This window comes from Anabrus simplex, chromosome 8 (assembly GCF_040414725.1).
Source record: "Anabrus simplex isolate iqAnaSimp1 chromosome 8, ASM4041472v1, whole genome shotgun sequence".
Taxonomy (NCBI): Eukaryota; Metazoa; Arthropoda; class Insecta; order Orthoptera; family Tettigoniidae; genus Anabrus; species Anabrus simplex.
This window is the reverse complement of record NC_090272.1, coordinates 109,440,266-109,458,277: the sequence shown is the minus strand read 5'-3', so window position 1 is coordinate 109,458,277 and position 18,012 is coordinate 109,440,266.

The window sequence follows — 18,012 nt, the reverse complement described above, 5'->3', positions numbered from 1 at the left end:
ACCCCAACTTGGCAGGTTCGATCCTGGCTCAGTCCGGTGGTATTTGAAGGTGCTCAAATACGACAGCCCCGTGTCGGTAGATTTACTGGCACGTAAAATAACTCCTGCGGGACTAAATTCCGGCACCTCGGCGTCTCCGAAGACCTTAAAAAGTAGTTAGTGGGACGTAAAACAAATATTATTATTATTATTATTATTATTATTATTATTATTATTACTATTATTATTATTATTATTATTATTATTATTATTATTATTATTATTATTATTATTATTATTATGTATAGTCAGTAATATAGCTGGGCCACTGTTTACCTGTGCAAGACAGTCGGACACAAAAATATGGTATTTTCAACTATTTGTCTAAAGCGCCACCAGTAAAGTTCGCCAAAGTAAATAATGTCTTTACATCCTCCTGAAAATGTAAATATTCCCACTAATGACATTACGTCTGTATAGTAGGAATAAGAGTTTTGTTAGTACATAGCTCAGAATTAAAAAAAGAATGGTATTTTTGTATACGTCGTGTCTGTTTTCTCTGTCTGTATGTACACGCAATACGAGAGGGTGGACCAACAGAATTTAATTAAAATCTTTACGCAAAGTCTGGGAATATGTCACTACAATGTAGACTGTAAATAATTTTATGGCAGACTAGGAGAAGAATTAAAATTATTGTTTTTAAATATTGCCGATGTCATTAGTTGTGCTATCGATAAATACTACATAACAAAAGTTGTAGAGAATACACTTTCCCGATTTTTATGTCTTACACAGTTTTACCGTAACATCTATGATAACGAAGTTTGTCATAATTTACAGCTTAATATTGACGCTGAGCATCGCTAACATATTCTTTATTCGTGTTATCTGGTCATACACGTGCTCATTAACGTATATCGGCAAGGAAAATCGCAAAGATGGCTATCAAAATGAGAAAAAAGTCGTGAAGGAAAGTCATGAAAGGAGTCCTTTTAGAATTGGATGTCTTAATATCTTAGTCTAAAGGAAACAAAAAGTAAGGGCCTACAATACCAAAACTCCATAAAACTGAACAAATATTACATTAATTATTGTTTGTTGAAATTTGATTTGTCTCTTCTGCTGTCACTGATCTCCGATAGACGGTATTAGCGGAACAGCCTGCCTGAATATTGGCGGGAAGTAGATGGAGAGTTGGAAAACTTTCCTTTTTTTTCTTAGCATGCCATTCCTCTGGTTCATACGTGTTATGATAACTACTGGTACGAGACACATTGATTCAGTGTAGTATTCCAGCTATTCGATCCCTGCTATGAGGCACTGAAAGGAATGGATACTGTGTACACTTAACAGTAAACAGCAGACCAATGTTCATCGGTGTCTATGGCCCGGTCATTCCAGCTCTGGAACTTGGCATTGTGAAAAGTGAGAGTCTGCTAATATTGTGTTCTGAAAAGAATGCTGACATCAGTGTAATGACCTTTATCGAGTTCAGTTTAATATACGTCTGTGTTTGTCACAGCATCATGGTGTCCGACTCGTTGGCTGAACGGTCAGAGTACTGGCCTTCGGTTCAGAGGGTCCCGGGTTCGATTCCCGGTCGGGTCGGCGATTTTAACCTTCATTGGTTAATTCCAATGGCCTGGGGGCTGGGTGTTTGTGCTGTTCCCAACTCACACACCACACACAACACTATCCTCCACCACAATATCACGCAGTTACCTACCCACGGCAGATGCCGCCCACACTCATCGGAGGGCCTGCCTTACAAGGGCTGCACTCGGCTAGACATAGCCACACGAAATTAAAATTAATTACAGCATCATGGTGAAATAGATGGGTAAATTTTCATGAAACTTGGTATATCAGTTTACAATAAGGTCGAGTATGATAGCTATAAGTTGTTCATAAATTCAGGAGGAAGAGATGTTTCAGAAATGGCCTAAGGAATAAAAATCGACGTATCATTCTTACAGTTGGTTTCACATTTGTTTTGTTCTATACCTTTCTTCAGATACAGCCAAAAATAAGAGAAATATCAGTAGCAGTCGTGTGATAAGTCCAAGAGCCGTAACTAACTGCGTAGACTGTAAAGAGAGTTGCTATGGAGATCGTTCCGGCAACGTATCGAAGACTTTGCAAGTCTGTCAGTATTTTTTAAAAATTAAATTTTATACCGCAAGGAAGAAATTAAATCAAGGTTGGCAATAATACGAAACAATATGAAACTACAAAGGGCCACAGAGTGTAAGGAAACGAGGACGTCACCACAAGTCTCTGACAGTGACGGGAATTCGCGCTAATGTGTCTCAGAATTCGGGGAAGAAGATGCGGGGTGGACAAAATTATAATCATGCACACGCTAGGTAATGAGCTATATCGAGTTCAGTTACATATACGTCTTTGTTTGTAACAGCATCATGGGCAAATGGATGGGTGATTTTAATCAAACTTGGTATTTCAGTTTACAATACTTCAATCAGTTGGAAATATTTTTAATTTTATCCTGTCTCGGTCGTGTCAAGAAAACCAGTTTTCGGTTGTGAATCATCAATACTTCACATGAACTGTACTAGCAAAGAATATGATAGGAAATTTTAACGGTAGTTACCGACTTGTCACTTACGGGTCTTTTCTTCCATCCGTAGACGTACAATGAAGTGCACGGAATCTTGCCGATATAGAAACAGTCTCTCCCCTCTCAGGGCCAGCACCGTATCTACTTCTAGCAATTGCCTTGTGTTGACTGACAGCCTACACTTACTTTGTATCGCAGAGTTTAGCGAGGACAAAATAGTTAGAAGGTTAAGTTATAACAATTTGATAGGCTGGATATCGAAACCAATATACAGAATAATACATTTTTGTTTAGTTAAATGATCAGTGATTTACTAGAAAATAAAATATTATTCCAATCCATTCCACGTGGTATAAAAGGTTTGGTGCCAATTCTTTATTGGGATGAAGCAGGTTAAATACAGTGCGTGTCTACACTGTCTGACAAGAAATTGAAGAACCCAGAAGGGGACGAGGAAACTAAATGAAACATCACGTGTTTAACGGATATGTGATGTTATTTCAGTGATTACGAAATCGAGTCAAATTTACAAAGAACTTGGCATAGTATGACATTGCACCCGCTCTGGCCTGGATGCATGCACTGATTCCATTGGGAAGAGTGTCATAAAGGCATTGCATCCTCACCTGAGACAAGCTGGCCCACAACTTTTTTAACTGGTCCTTGATATCCTGAATAATGGCAATGAGACGAAGTTGACGTCCGAGCTGGTCCCACACATGTTCTATCGAGGACAGATCTGGGGATCCTGCTATCACGGGAGTACGTCAATATCACGCGCACAGTTTATAGAGACAAGTGCCGTGTGTGGATGAGCATTGTCCTATTGAAAAAAATGGCACCACGATACTGTCTCATGAGAGGCAAAAGGTAACACATGAGGACGCAGGATATTTTTGACGTAACGTATTGCAATCAGAGTTCTCTTAATCACTACCAGCCATGACCTGAAGACATATCCGATAGTTCCCCAGATCATGACGCCAGGAGTAACACCGCTGTGCCCTTCCAAAATAAAGGAAATATGGGACGTCTCCGCAGGTCACCGCCATACTAACTGACGATGGTCATCCGTGGTGGGGAGTGCAGAAACGCGATTCATCGCTGGACACAATGCCTCACCATTCATCTGCAGTCCATGCTTCCCGGTCACGGCACCAACCGAAACGCAGTGGTGTTAACGGTAGCCTACGCATGGGAAGCCATTCGTGTTGTGGGTTGCGTGTTGATTGCGGACACAAAATATTTGGGAAGAGTGTCAGCTCGTTCTAGAGATTTCCTTTCCAGCCCTATTCCATCCGTCTTACCAATCCAGTTTGCTCTAGTAGAGCATTAGCTCTACCACTGTGTTGAATTTATAGTTCATTTGCTTGTTTCTGTTCGTCAATCGTTGTGTTATTATGGAATTTATTGAGATGGAAAAAAGGTTAGCCAAGTGCTTTATTGCATGGTTGTAGTTACAGCAAATTTAGAAATAGTAAAAACTAGCTGTTACCCACTGCTTCGCTTGCGAGGATTTCGTAAGTTGATAAAAATTAATTGTTCCTCGGTACTGCACTAAGCCATTATCCGAAAATCCCTAAAGTATGAAAACTCGCCGAGAAATTGCATTTCATTTACGCCAGAACCTCTTTGTAAACCACGTTTGTAGTATTGCCTTTTGGGGCTAAGATGACCAAGCTACTGGCAGAGCTAACTCTGGAACATGCGACATGGAACTCTACATGTGAGAAACAGTCAAAACAAGGGGTTTCCTTATTTTTAAAGGAGATTACAAATACCAATTTTCACGTCTGTAACATGTTAAGTTTATGAGATATACTAATTTAAAAAACTGTCCCACTCCTTGGCTGAGAGTTCATTCTTGAGACCTTCAGTTCACTGAGTTCCGGTTTCGATTCCTGGCTGGGTCGGATATTTTAATCGCGTGTGATTAATTCTTCTGGCTCGAGGACAGGTTGTTTGTGTTTGTCCCAACACTCTCCTCTTAATATTCACTCAACACACCACATTACCAACCAAAACAGGAATACGCAGTAGTAATTACATTCCTACGCATCGGGTTGGCGTCAAGAAGAACATCCAGTCGTCAAACAGCGTCAAATCCACATGTGTGACACAGTTCGCACCCGCGACCGCACAGGTGTGGGGAAAACCGGTAGAAGAGAAGAAGATACTCATTTAAAGCATCACCCGCTTTTAAAAAAATGTTCACCCCCTTAAGTGGATTTTCCAATAAAAGTGTGTTCATTTATTTTTAAAAGAGATTCCAAGTACGGCTTACCAAGTTTAACGTCTGTAACATCTTCCGTTTCTGAGATATATGTATCCACATATCAAGAATTCAACTCCTTCCTCACTTCTTTTCAACCCTCACCCCTTAAGTGGATTTTTTGAAAACAAAAAAATGTGTTCTTTTATTTTAAAGGAGATTACAAAGACCAAATTTTATGTCGGTAATGTGTTACGTTTTTGTGATATATTGTAGATAATCTCGCTGCCGTAAACATACTGGAGCTGATGTTGCCATGGTTTCGGCAGTTCATTTCTTTATCCGATTCCTACAGCAGGGGTAGTGTCGTGCCAATATCTCAATTACGGCTGGTTTTAGGGCCTTAAAACATGGTTTACGGGCCCGTAGGGCTTACCGAGTTTTTTCTTTGCGTTAAGGGGCTTAAAATGAGCTTTGTCTCGTCCTAGTACGACAAATTCGATTTCGCTTATATTAGCCAAGTATTTTTATATCTTCCTCCGTCGCCGCCCAACCTGGAATTGTTTTGAAAATAAAATATAGCCTATAGCACTCAGGGATAATGTATCTTTCTATTAGTGAAAGAAATTTTAGAATCGGTCCAGTAGTTCCTGAGATTTGCCATTAGAATAGATGACGTTACCACATGAATTTGTTTGTAGGAGGAAACGTTTCTATTTTTTATTTTAGAATATGTTTACGTCGCACCGACACAGATAGGTCTTATCGCGACGATAGGATAGGAAAGGGCTAGGATTGGGAAAGAAACGGCTGTGTCCTTAATTAAGGTACAGCCCCAGCATTTTTAGGGGTGTGAAAATGGGAAATCACGGAAAACCATCTTGAGGACTGCCGACAGTGGGGTTCGAAACCATTATCTCTCCGAACGAGAAAACCAAAAAGTGCAAAGGAAAATCATTTACGAAAATTGTATAGCAGAACTTAATGTTAACATATTTTAATAATTGCCATATATATATATACACCTCTCTATTAAGTTTCAACTCTGTTTAATTTAAACTTCAGGTGCAAATTATATTTACTTTTTGTGGCCCAATTTCATTTTTTTTGCAAATTGGCAAACTGAAGAGTCACTCTTCACGTGTCTTGAAGCGTGTAGAAAAGTTTTATCTTAATTTGGTTTTACTTAGTATGAACCAAAGTAATTGTGTTTATTATTAAATATTAGGTACTCTTTGTTATTACTATTATTTAATTATTAATTATTTGCTCACTTATTTAGGTAATGAAGAAGTGAGAATTGTAAATCATGATTGGATACCTGATGATGGATACTGGATGTAAAAGAAGCGATATTTTGCGCAAAGGAATGGGCTAGAGAAGAGCCTATTTCTTCCATACCTCAGATTTGTACGAATAATTTCAAAATTAGCATAATAAAAGACTTGTAACACACATTCCTCAGTGCGCAAATATTGAACATTTAATGCACTCTGGAAGGAATAGTGACCATGGAGTGCAGAAGAACAGAGGTTAGCATCAGAAATCATCCTCGGTGAAGAAGTGTTGAAAATGTTTGAGGGAAGGAGCTTTCTCCTTTCTGATGACGGCAACAGATGACAGAATGGTAATTTTCGCCAGTTCCTTAGCTAAGGAAATGTTACGAGAAGGAACGATGTTTTTCATTGATGTTACGTTTATTAGTGTAAGCAGTCAGTTCGCCCAACTATACACGATACATGTGGACTTGGGAAGTAGTAAAAGTGAAACTATCTTCACTCCTATTGTATTTGTACGAAGTGTTTGTGGAGGAAGGTTCAAGAAATAGGAATGAAATCTCTCACTAGGAAAACGAAGAAATCGGACGAAATGTAAGGAAATGCGCTGCACTTACATTCCTGAAGTCTGAAGATTTCGAGAGTGGAATCAATCTCCGCCGGATGTGAAGTTGACAGAATTTTTCGACTATTTTGTTGAGCAATGGCTGCAGAATGAGTCTATCTCGCTAGAGATGATGTGGAACTGTTTTAACGTTAGACACAGAATAAACAATACCATTGAAGTGTAGAATTGCAAAATCAATAGTAACATTGGAAGGCCTCGCCCAAGAATAAGAGATCTCATCACCTGTCTAAAGCTGGAAGCAGAGATTCAAATAATTCAGTTATGCAGATAGACTTACATTCGGAAGGAACTAAAAGAAAAGAAAGTGCTGTAAACTGGATTAAAGAATTGCTCCAAGCACGAGGAAGTACAGTGTGGGTGGCAACCTGGAAAGGTTTTTGGAGGTGTCATTTGTCCTCGGAATGGAGTAAGCGTGTCGTTCGTTCAAAAAACATATGAGGTAAAAGGAGTGTATTATTAGCAGTGTGTATTTAAAATTATGACGAATGTTACAGATAAGAAATAATTATAGCAAAGCAAAGTCATCTCCGTACAGGCCATGAAGGCCCTTGGAGGGGTGGAAGGTAAAGGCTTCTACTATCCGTAACCTCGGCACTTGATGGGGTAAAGTGGTTAGGTCTAAGTCGCACCGCCTGAATTAACCTGATAGTCATTTTAGGTGTAGGCTGAGTGAACCTCAGGACCATGTGCACCTCCGGAAATGACGGGGATTCGAACCCACGTTCTTCCGGGCGAGCCAAGCACGCCTTTACCGCCTCGGCCATGCAGCCCCTTGAGAAATAATTATAATAGGTGAATAATTAGTAGTAAAATGGACAAACTCCTTAAAAACTGAAAAGAATTATTCTGACAAAAAAAAAAAAAAAAAAAAAAAAGAAAGAAAAAAAAAAAAGAAAGAAAGGAAGCTAATTTTTGGACTAGGTGTTCACTATTTTGAAGGCCGAGTACGGTAAACCTGCGGGTTCACGGCATCTGTGGGTCTTCCGACCTTCTGCCGTTAACTTCATGTGCGGAGCTACACGGCAAACCTACCTCGAAAATAAGTGAGGTACTCTAAAAAGAAGAAAGGAAAGAAAAGGGGGTGGGGGGCACGCAGACCCCGTCGGCGCTAACAATGAACCTTTAAGCACTTTCACTAGTAATTACAGTACAAAATAATATAGATCAGGGCCTCTCAGGGTGCATGCGCGTGGTGCATGCACTGTGCACGGTGCAAAAGACGACTTGGCTTGGTTGACCAGAGTGCAGACCCCCCACTCCTCGATTTGAAGCAATAGCGCTAACTCTCTCTTTCCTCACGCCTGTCTCTCTCGCTCCGCCTGTCTCCCTCACCCCACTTGCGCCGTAGCGCTCCAAATCCGGGCTGAGTTGAGCCGAGTATAGCCGAGTAGAGCCGAGCATAGCCGAGTAGCCCAGAGACGAAGCGTTGATCCGAGCCATACCGAGCGGCACCGAGCGGCACGGATGCACAGTGCACGGAGCTCTTGCGCCTCGCTCTGCACGCGTGAGATTTTGGGCGTTTGAGAGGCCCTGATATAGATGCTTTATTTCATGTAGGCTTATCTCTAGGAAATAGTGTCTGCAATCGAGGCACATCGAGACTATTAATGGGGTGTCCACAATGAAGACTGTTCGCAGTCGCGACGACACCGTGTTGTGGTGTTAACGACAGCCTACGCATGGGACGGTAATTACCTAGTCCGGCTGCTGCTAGTCTCCGACCAATGGTGTGGGATAAAAAAAATGTTGCATGGAGTCCATGACTTGTTCTCGTATGACAGGCGCAGATGTGAAGGGGTTACCATGTGCTTGGTGCATAATACGGCGATCCTTCCTAGTGATGGCCAGACGTGGTCGACCGCAACCTTGACAATGAGCATGCCTGCCCTCACGTTCTTATGCAGTCCAACATCGGACCACTGTCGCATCCGACTGCCCTACAAATCTAGATATTTCACGATTCGATCACCCGTCCAAATGGAGACCCACAATGAGGCCCATTTTGAGATCTGTCAGGTGTACTGATGGCGCTGTCTCACGCGAGTATGCGGCATCTCTGTGTCCTTCATAGCGATCACTCAACATCTGCCGCTATTCATGTTCTATATATACCCTAACAGGCCTGGCAACAGCGCTAAACGCGAGCAACACTAATGCACTCTGGTGCCCGTTCTACCATTCACAGAGAATTACAACTCGAATAATTTACATACCCACCGATGTTGTGTACATGTACGAAGTTACCTTGACATCCGACTATTTCTCCTGTGTGCTTCAATGTTTTTGTCAGGCAGTCTAATTCCTCTTACACACTTTCTGAGCGTGTAGAGGGAGACGGGTGAGGAAGGGGGTAAAAATGTCGTATGGCTTTTAGTGTCGGGAAATCCCAGGACGTGTCTGGCTCGCCAGGTGCAGGTTTTTCTATTTGATTCCCGGAGGCGACCTGCGCGTCGTGATGAGGATGAAGTGATGATGAAGACAACACATACACCCAGCCCCCGTGCCATTGGAATTAACCAATTAAGGTTAAAATCCCCGACCCGACCGAGAATCGAACCCGGGACCCTCTGAACCGAAGGCCAGTACGCTGACCTTTCAGCCAATGAGTCGGACAGGAAGGGCGTGAGACGAGTAGATAACATTTCGATTGGGAACCCATGTACGTTCGAACGTTTAAATGAGCGAAGCGCTGTCCTTACGTTGCCAGGGCTGAGTGGCTCAGACGGCTGAGGCGCTGGCCTTCTGACCTCAGGATGGCAAGTTCGATCTTGGCTCAGTCCGGTGGTATTTGAAGGCCTCGTCTCGGTAGATTTACTGGCATGTAAACGAACTCCTTCGGAACTAAATTCCGGCACATCGGCTTCACCGAAAACCGTAAAAGTAGTTAGTGCGACGCAAAGCCAATAACATTATTAGAACCTAAGTTGTTGTTGCAATGCTTCTAAGTCCACTTACAAGAACAGCTCGACACCTGGTAATCGAACAACCGCCGCTGCTATAACCGAGCAGGTAGATATTTCCTTCATTCCACTGGGGTTCCGCAAATCCGACTCTTCTTCTAAGATACTGTAAATGGACGCATAATCACTGCAACACCAACGTACGCAGTCCGCTACGCACGCTGACACAGCATACGCGGAATATTAAAACGCGTGGTGGTGTTAATAATAATATTTGCGTACTATCAACTAATTGTATTGATTTCGGAGACATAAAGTGCCAGAGTATTGCCCCTCAGGACTTTTCTTACGGTCATTAAGTCTACTGACACGAGGTTGACGTATTTGAACACATTCAAATACCACTGAAGTGAACCGGGATCGAACCCACAAATTTGCTATCAGTAGATCCGTGTTCTACCGCCTGACCTAATCACCTCGGCGTGGTGATGATTTGTTTGTAGCTTCTATTTTTTACATTTTGCTTTACGTCGCACCGACACAGATAGGTCTTATGGCAATGATGGGAGAGAAGAGTCCTAGGAATGGGAAGGAAGCGGCCGTAGCTTTAATTAAGGTACAGCCCCAGCATTTGCCCGGTATGAAAATAGGAAACCACGGAAAACCATCTTCAGGACTGCCGACAGTGGGGTTCGAGCCCACTATCTCCCGTATGCAAGCTCAAAGCTGCGGGACACTAACCACACAGCCAACTCACCCGGTTTAGTTGTAGCTGAGGAACGGTATATTTCTAGCATGGATTCCTATTCAAAATATCTTACGAGCTCAAATTGGTGTGTTCGATCCAGGCTCAGCTCGGTGGTATCTAACCGGTCCCCTCGAATCAGACCTCAAAGTAAGTAATAGGAATTCCGATACACCAAATATTAGGCCATAAAATTAAATGTTTCATCGGGAACAGTTTTATTCGTGTGTCAGACTATGACATTTGCATTGTAGCTAAAAAAATATTATAACCGATGTTAGAAGCAGACTGTTGTAGAGCAAATTGTACTAAATCTAATACAGTAAACACAGTACAGTATTTACTATATCTTACGTAAAGGTAATGCATGTGATTAATATGACAATATGACCAGCCACTGAGCTACAGCAGTTACGGAGGGGTTATACTATCCTGGTATAGACACACAGTACAAAGTGCGCCTTTCAACCACTCAGGTTGATTTCCCCTTATTTTTTACCTTTCTTTTCTTACCTAGAGCTGACCTTTCTTCGTAGGTTGATGTTTTTGTACCGGAATTTACTTGAGACCATTAACAGATTGATTCATCAAGGGGCTGGTGAAGCCAAAAAGTAATGAGGAATTTCTGTCAACATTAGATAGAGGAAAACGCTATTTGAAACTTGATTCATCGGAAAGATCCCGAGATCTCAAGTGCACGTTGACAAAGTCATTCGTATCGCAAAATATCCACTTTAGGGGAAGATTTTGGAGAAGTTTGACATTACTTTCTGTAAACATCAATTTGGTCATTTTGGTAACTTCAGTCCTAATTATCCTAAGTCTAACGTAATAGTACAGCTACGTTCGGCGTAAGATTGTCTATCCAATGATACACTATGAAATGCTACGGAATTTAGAATCAGAAGTTGATTTAAAGAGAATTAATAAGATGTCCTACTTTCGACCCCGACATAACTTTGCCCCTAACGGCATGAGGGAAAGTCAAACCAATATCTCGGGTACGGAGATAGCTTTGTGATGATGTACACATGAGGGGTCATAATTTCAGATTTCATGTTTAAACGGTCAAATTTGCAATTAATTTCATAAAATGAAGAAGATATCCAACTTCAAATTTTGGGTCCCTCTCTTGCCATGTTATTCATTTGCAATTCGGAAGATTTCTTGTGGAAATGTTGGACGCCTAATGTTATAACTGCGAGAAATTTGACAACCATCGTAACTTTTTTGTCATTGACGTTATGAATTGAAAATCAAATCAAATACCTCAGAATATAATTTTTTTAAACTCCTACCCGTAACCTCCGAATTATTTTAACAATGTGCTTTACGTCGCACTGACACATATAGTGGCTACGTCTTATGGCGACGACATGATAGGTAAGGGCTGGGAGTGGGAAGGAAGGGACCGTGGCCTTAATAAAAGGTACACGTCGCCATAAGACCTACCTGTGTCGGTGCGACATAAAGCGCCTAGCAAAAAAAAAAAAAGTAAAAGGTACACATTTGCCTCGTGTGAAAATGGCAAAGCACGGAACAAACATCTTCAGGGCTGCCGACAATGGGTTTTGAGCCCAATATCTCCGGAATTCTAGCTCACAGCTGAGCGACCCAAACTCGCTCTGTCATCCGTATTTACTGAATCTCACGTGGTGTCATGTTTTCTATTATGTCCCCATTTACACTCAAATGATGACCTGAACCATTGGGTTTCAAACCTTCACTTCAGAAATATAAACCCCAATGGGAGTTCATCATTTCGTTACACGACGGTTTGAATGTTGTGTACGTAGCCTGATTTTCTAAAAGTTGACACGTCAAAAATGAAGGTCACTGAGAAGAAGACAGATAGTAAACATCGTGGTGGAAGAACATCTAAAACTCCACCAGCCGAAATAACGTGGCAAATAATACTGCGTTGCACGCGCGCGCGCGCGCGCGTGTGTGTGTTTGAGAGAGAGAGAGAGAGAGAGAGAAGAAATGTGCATTGCGATCAGTAACTTTTTGAGAGATAGGTAAGGCAATGAACACACCTTGACCTTCAATGTTTTCCATCGTTCACACCAAGACTTGACTTTATTCGCTCCCAGGTGATCTTACCTAATTTAATTGTTCCTGGTACACCAAGGCCGGTGTAGGGGTAGCGTGCCTGCCTCTCACCCGGAGGCCCCGGGTTCGATTCCTGGCCAGGTCAGGGATTTTTACCTGGATCTGAGGGCTGGTTCGAGGTCCACTCAGCCTACGTGATTAGAATTGAGGAGCTATCTGACGGTGAGATAGCGGCCCCGGTCTAGAAAGCTAAGAATAACGGCCGAGAGGATTCGTCGTGCTGACTACAAGACACCTCGTAATCTGCAGGCCTTCGGGCTGAGCAGCGGTCGCTTGGTAGGCCAAGGCCCTTCAAGGGCTGGTTTGGTTTGGTACACCGAGCGATTTGGTCGCGTAGCTGTGAGCTTGTCGTCGGGAGATTGTGGATTCGAATCCTACCGTCAACAGCCCTGAAGGTGGTTTTCAGTGGTTTTCCATTTTCACACCAGGCAAATCCTGGCTGGGGCTGTACATTAATTAAGGCCACGGCCACTACCTTCCAATTCCTAGCCCTTTCCCGGCCTTGAGTCGCCAAAGTTATCGCTGTGTTATTGCGACGTTAAACTACTTGTAATAATAATAATAATAATAATAATAATAATAATAATAATAATAATAATAATAATAATAATAATAATAATAATAATAATAACAAAAACTAAAGGAATATGGTTCACCAAGGTAGAAAAGGATTTGCAAGAACTGGGGATCTTATGTGATGACATCTTTCAACGTGATCTTTTAAAGATGGAAAGTCTATAGAGTTTTAGAACGAAACCTGAAATGAAGATTCGCAAGACGTGGACCGAAGAACCGAAGGAAGCTCACAGAAGAAGGTTGCGGGAGTACTTGGCGTGTGTCAAAGCTCAAGACAGAAAAAGGTTGAAATAGAGTGGTCCATAGCTGGCCGTAATGCTAATAATAAATGTTCCTGACATGGTTCTCAACATCTTCTAACGCCAAGTAAAAGTGTACTTGAATTGTAGTGGTGGCAGTCGTTTACAGTCAAGATTAACAGATGCTTATAAAAATCACTGAAAGAAAGAGTTAAAGCTACGAAGAGATCTCTCGAAGAATTAAAGGGTATATTAAAATTGTAAGTGAAAAAATGTAAACAAATTTTATGTAAACACCATACATAGAATACGCTTCTTAATTAGCCTACAATGAAATGGCACATACATGTAGATGAAGAATAGCATTTAGATTAATTAATGAATTAAGTCTCCATCTAGCGGTGAGGAAAGGAATTGTACCAGCTGTCGAAGCCTGTCGCACTCTTCCGGGGCAATTATTAATGACTGACAGATGAAATGAAAATAATGATATTGTTGCTGTGATGAAAGATGACAGGGAAACCGGAGTACCCGGAGAGAAACCTCGCCTGCCTCTGCTTTGTCCAGCACAAATATCACATTGAGTAACCGGGATTTGAACCACGGAACCTAGTGGTGAGAGGCCGACGCGCTGACGCCTGAGCCAACAGGCTCTGCTTATAATATTTTAATGTCTGACTTTACTCCATTTTTTAGAGGAACTTCCACTTATGAAAGGATTAAGCTCGGACGTTTATTGTTTTATTAATACTGCGCAATTATTTACATTGTATTTATAATTATTGTTACTATAACTAATTTACTATGTTTGACTCCTTGTTTTAATGGTCATCGTAATGTCCTTCGAATCAAATGGAACGTGGTTCGATGGATGGAGGATTTTAACTGCATCTGATTAATTCCTGTAGCATGAGGTTGGTTGATTTTGTTCGCCTTAATCCAAATTTTCATTTCATTTATATACAACAAATCACACGAAAGAATCACCACAGAAAAAAGCAATAGTATATACACCTCTCTACATAGAGCTAATGTCAGGAAAGGCATCTGACCCATAAAACTGGTCTGAATCCATACAATGTGTCAACCCTAGCCAGTTGGGAAAAGGGCAGAAAAAATAAGATTATTCTAATGGACAATTGCTGTTTACCTTAATATTATTAAAACGTGCATATAGATAAATGAAGCATGCAGTATATAAATAGGCTCGGTTCCGCAGCTGAAGTTTATGCTTACAAATGGTTATTGCTACTATGACAACAGCAAGGTACATGAGTGCGCTGTATGGCGTTTGATGACACTCTCCATGTTGTTTGCTTTTGCCTAAGTCTCCCCCTCATCCAAACGAATATGTTTCGTCAAATCCGAGGGTTTGATCCCTAACGCCTACCAACCTTCATCTGGCGTCCCACAGGGATCATTGTTAGGGCCTCTTCTATTTATTTTGTTTCTAAATGATATCACTACAGTCGTTAAGAGCAGTGAATGTCAATTTTACGCTGAAAACTTTGAAACTATACAAAGTCACGGAAGAAGAGAGTGATGGCGATTATCTACAAGAAGATTTGAAGCAAATATGGGAGTGGAGTGATAAGTGGTCCCTCAGATTAAATAAAGTTAAGTGTGGTGTCATGTAATTTACTGGAAAATAATTAACACCTGTACTTTACAGATATAAAATCAGTGGAGAATTTTTAAATCGTGCGGAGGAGTTAAATGACTTAGGTGTAATTCCTAGTAACAGGAATGACTTATCCTTTGAGAAACTCATCGATATTCATCATCATCATCATCATCATCATCATCATCATAGGTTGTTCTGCCATGCGGCAGGTCCTGTCATGGCTGTGACCTCCATATCTCTCGATCTTGTGCCCTTTTCTTCACTTCTGCATAATCTTCCTTTCTTTTTCTAATGCTGTCTAATAACTGGTATCGTCTCCTTCCCCTTCCTCGTTTTCCTTTTATCATCCCTTCAATTGCTATTCGTAGTAAAGTGTTGTGTCTTAGGTTATGCCCTATCCAATTTTTCTTCCTATTTTGGATTACGGATATCATGCTCCTCACTTCTCCCACTCTCTTCAGAACTTCCTCATTTGATATTTTATCTTCCCACTTTACACCTTCAATTCTTCGCCAAATCCACATCTCAAATGCCTCTATTCTTCTCTGTTCTTCCTTCCTTAATGTCCATGTTTCAGCGCCATATAGAGCTATACTCCATACGTAACACCTTGCAAGTCTTTCAGACTACTGGGGTTTTTAAAAAGAAATTGTAAAAATTTAAGTAATATTGCATGTGCCAAAACACTGTTTTATTCCCTCTCTCGAGTATGCTTGTGAGGTGTGGCTCCTGTATCAGAATGGCCACTTATACCATCTGGAGAGAGTACAGATAATGTTCATGAAGTGGATTAGTTTTGAATTCCTTGGGATGCAACTCTCTTCCGGCAGGCATGAGGAATTTGTAAACATTCTTGGAATGAATACATTGGCAACGCGCCGAAAATGTGCGATGTTAGCAATAGAATGCTTGAAGAGTAAGGTGGACTATTCGGCTATAGTGGGGTTTTTCTATTCATACTCCTCGCCAGGGATGAGGTGACTGCCTGCGACAATATCATCCTCCATTTCATACGAAATTTCGCTGCCTGGACTGCAGTTTGAAAATTGCTGCCAGTTGATCAACAAATCTGTGTTGAACAGCGTTTACCAGTTCGTCCTCTGGGTCTCTTATCATTTTACTTGTCCTCTATCATCAAAAGTTCGAAGTTGTTCCTTTTTACTACGCGACCAAAATAAACAGTCTCCTCATTAATAATGTTGGTTCTGAATTCTCAGTTCCTTGATGATGGATGCATCCGTATGCTTTTTGGTCCACGGTTTCCTTAACAGACAGCGGTAGCACCATATTTCAAAGACAACGAGTTCTCGTGATCGACTTACTTTACTGTCCGAGTTAGAGAAAGTAGGTCCCCCGAAAAACATATTCTCTATTGAATGTAATGAGACATGAAATTCTTCTTTTAATATTTGCTTTACGTCGCACCGACACAGATGGGTCTTATTGCGACTATGGAATAGGAAAGGGCCAACAGTGGTAAGGAAGCGACCGTGACCTTATTTAAGGTACATCCCAGAATTTGCATTGTGTGAAAAAGGGAAATCCCGGAAAAACGTTTTTAGTGCTGCCGACAGTGGGGTTCAAACTGAGCCATGCAATAACATACAGAAAAATTCGAGACTTCCTGAAGACCGTAAACTAACATTTTTACCAATGAACGTCAAACAGAACAACTAGTATACACTGACGAGTAAATATTTCACCGGTGGAAGATATGAATGTTTGTAGTCCGCCTACACACGGTTTAACTACATTTTAACTATTAAATTCTCACAGGTGTAGCGTAAAGGAAAATCTGTTCTACGTCTCGTCTCTTTTTCTGCGAGTTTGAGCTGGCTCTCTCCCTTTTCTCTTCGTGTGTGGAGAGGATTAATGAACTCGCTGCTGTCTGTGAGCGATAACGGCATTACCTCTCAGCGCAGGCGTAATTATCAGGGCGCTGTCCGGGACAGCTCAGATTATGAACTTTGGTCAATAGTTTATACTCACGTGGAAAGGAAGTCCGATTCCTTGGCTTATTGGTCAATGTAGTAGGGATCTTGGATGGTTGTCGCGCCTGCTTGTTAATCATTTCATGAAAAAGGGAAGTACATTGATTTTACAGCCCCTTGATATCATTGAAGAATATGGAAACGGTACGTCGATATATTTAACGGTTCTAGAGACAACTGTCGTGGGCATTCCTATTGACTCGACCTGTATATTAAAAACAATGTATTTATTTAACGACAATGGCAAGGGTTTTAGTTCCACCTAATCAATACCAAATTGTTTAAAAAAATCCTGTATTATATACATACCAGCTGAAGACAACCCGCTTCGCTGGTTTTTGTACTGTATATCCGTGCGGTTTTCTGTATATAACACAGAAGAAGTGCATTACAAGACCACTCTTTTTCGGTTTCTTCCTTTTTCGGGGTACATAAGCATAATACATACTAAGCCATTTCATAAAAATAAATTCTTATATACTACATTTGATGTCATGTTGTCTGGCGCACGTACAGACACATTTGCTGCTTCTCCGACATGGGTGAAAGCAACGTAGGACTGACCATATGTGAAACAAGAATCCTACAAATTAACTCCGCTATAGTGGCACGTTTGGCCCTGAGCTTTTTCGATAATCATAGTACATTATATGCTAATCTCACTGGATATTGTAAAAGTTTGAAATAAAATGACAAATCATTTGAGATCGATGGAATTCTTAGTTTAAAAACCGATTTTTCTCTTTCTTTGCTGGTTATGATTACTGCCTCAATATAATGTTCTTATTTATATTCATGAATTACAGAAAATACTCACATAGACTATTTACTCATGCAGCAAACTCTTATGGTCTGGAATCACCATACTGCTGCCAGTTGAATCAAAGATGGTATAGAAAACCAACGAGTACTGCAGGGATCTCGCGATTATCAATAATTGATCAACTGAAGTGCACGGCAGTAATGGTAAATGTACATACGATAGTGATATAATATAGTATAGAGCTTAAGCAAAAAGGTCGTAGAAAAAGAAGGCTCGGATAATAATAATAATAATAATAATAATAATAATAATAATAATAAAACCATGGAAACGCGCAGTAAGAAAGAGTAGGCCAAGGAATGAAAGAATATGAGAACAAGAGAAA